The sequence below is a fragment of the Herpailurus yagouaroundi genome, unplaced genomic scaffold (assembly GCF_014898765.1).
Source record: "Herpailurus yagouaroundi ecotype Mexico unplaced genomic scaffold, PumYag 140, whole genome shotgun sequence".
NCBI classification, from domain to species: domain Eukaryota; kingdom Metazoa; phylum Chordata; class Mammalia; order Carnivora; family Felidae; genus Herpailurus; species Herpailurus yagouaroundi.
This window is the reverse complement of record NW_024412395.1, coordinates 54,808,822-54,811,352: the sequence shown is the minus strand read 5'-3', so window position 1 is coordinate 54,811,352 and position 2,531 is coordinate 54,808,822. Positions and strand designations below refer to the sequence as shown.

Genomic DNA, 2,531 nt, shown 5'->3' with positions numbered 1-2,531 from the left:
GCGGGGCTCGAACTCCCGGACCGCGAGATCGTGACCTGGCTGAAGTCGGACGCTTAACCGACTGCGCCACCCAGGCACCCCTAAACCAGTTTTTAAAGCTTGAATAAAGTTAAGGTTGTGGAGATCTGTACATGTTAGAAAAACATCCCTAGGGAATTTATTTGTGATTTTGTGGATTTATGTTGGTCATAAATCAGTGTTACAAAGCACCAAATACTTCAAATACATTACTTCTAAAATACTATCAGAATAACAACACTGTAGGAATTAAATATGAAGTGGACTTTTTAAAGTGGGAATTTAGTTTATTGAATGGTGGCAAGGAAGGGTAAAATAAAAGAAGGGTAAAATAAAATAAAAGAAGGCCATGAAAAGTGAATTTTGTTCCAGTTTTAAAGGAATGGGGAAAAGTTTTGAGAAAGTAGAATGAGAATAAATGCTGCATAGTATACAACAGCATATTTAACAATGAAACCCAGGAAATTTTAATTTGGGGGAGATTTGGTGATAGGAAAACTATCCCTTCGTGTGTTGGAGTTTTAATTGGCAAGAAGCAAGATAAATTATTTTAGGATGTGTTTTAGTTGAAAATAAGAATAAGGTTTTTTAAATCTGTGTTAGAGCATAGTATGCCCAGATGAAATGCTTCAAATACTTTTACATCATTGGTTTGAATTTTTGTTTTTGTTAAGTATGTAACAATTTTACAATAAATGAGAAGACACAGATTTTTTACTGGGGCTCTGGAATTTCTTTGACTTTTTGTTTTTCTTAAGTTTCCCTTTAACAAAAATGACCAGCTCCTGCCAGTTTAAGGCAGTGCATCTGACTCTGGGCCCCTTCTCATGATGGGTATGTTTAGTGCCTCTTATCCCTTAAAAACCAGACTGAACATAGAGCAGCTCATCATGCCCCAAGTTGCAGCCCCACTCACTTATTATATTTCTGTTTTTTTCCCGTTGAGAAATGCATGCTGTTTTAGAGAAGTTCTGTTTTTTGAAGTTTTATTTTGTCTACCATTGCTGTGTATTTGAAAATCAGTGGGGAGAGACAAAGTATGGATTTATGTCTCTTTCCAACATTTTTTCTGGTCAGAAAATGTCCCCAGAGTTCACACCAAGACTGCCTTTACTCAGGCTCTCAAATTTTAGTTCTCTACCAGATTTTGTTATATAAATACAAATTTATCCTTCAAGACTGGGCACATTTAAAATTCAGTCAGGTGTTTGAGGTAGGAAGAAAGGTTTATGGAAGTCATTGCTTCTTTCTTTCTCTTTCTTTTTTATTTTTAAATTTACATCCAAGTTAGCATACAGTGCAACAGTGATTTCAGGAGTAAACTCCCCAGTGCCCCCCACCCATTCAGCGCATCACCCCTCCCACAACCCCTCCAGTAACCCTCTGCCTGTTCTTCACATTTAAGAGTCTCCCATGTTTTTGTCCCCCTACCTGTTCACATATCATTCCTGCCTCCCTTCTCTTATATTCATCTTCTCTGCCTCTTAAAATCCTCATATGAGTGAAGTCACATGACATCTGTCCTCCTCTGACCAACCAGTTTCACCTAGCATAATACCCTCTAGTTCCATCCACGTAGTTGTAGATGGCAAGACCACTTTTTTTTGACCACTGAGTAAAACTCCATTGTGTATATATATACCATATCTTCTTTATCTTTTCATCCATCAATGGACACCTTGGCTCTTTCCATACTTTGGCCGTTGTTGATAACGCTGCTGTAAACATTGGGGTGCATGTGCCCCTTTGAAACAGCACACCTGCATCCCTTGGGTAGATACCTAGTAGTGCAATTGCTGGGTCGTAGGGTAGTTCTGTTTTTAATCCTTTGAGGAACCTCCATATTGTTTTCCAGAGTGCCTGCACCAGTTTGCATTCCCACCAGCAGTGCAAAAGAGCTCCTTTTTCTCCGCATCCTTGCCAGCATCTGCTGTTGCCTGAGTTGTCAGTGTTAGCCATTCTGACAGGTGTGAGGTGGTATCCCGTTGTGGTTTTGATCTGCATTTCCCGGATGATGAGTGATGTTGAGCATTTTTTCATGTGTCGGTTGGCCATCTGGATGTCTTCTTTGGAGAAGTGTCCATTCACGTCCCTTGCCCATTTCTTCACTGGATCATTTGTCTCCTGGGTGTTGAGTTTGACAAGCTCTCCATAGATCCTGGACACCAAGTCTCCATCAGACACGTCGTCTGCAAACATCTTCTCCCATTCTGTCGGTTGCTTTCCAGTTCTGCTGATTGTTTCTTTTGCTCTGCAGAAGCTTTTATTTTGATGAGCCCCAGTACATTTTTGCTTTTGTTTCCCTTGCCTCCGGAGATGTGTTGAGTAAGAAGTTGCTGTGGCCAAGGTCAGAGAGGTTTTTTGCCTGCTTTCTCCTCGAGGATTTTGATGGCTTCCTGTCTTACATTTAGGTCTTTCATCCATTTTGAGTTTATTTTTGTGTATGGTGTAAGAAAATGGTCCAGGTTCATTCTTCTGCATGTCACTGTCCAGTTTTCCCAGCACCACTTGCT

At 40.3% G+C, this 2,531-nt stretch overlaps 1 protein-coding gene across 1 annotated transcript in view; it reads left to right on the top strand.

The window, feature by feature from the left end:
- SP3 (Sp3 transcription factor) overlaps window positions 1-2,531 on the top strand; it is a 59,926-nt gene that overhangs the window by 13,780 nt on the left and 43,615 nt on the right. The gene's annotated exons all lie outside the window — the stretch shown is intronic.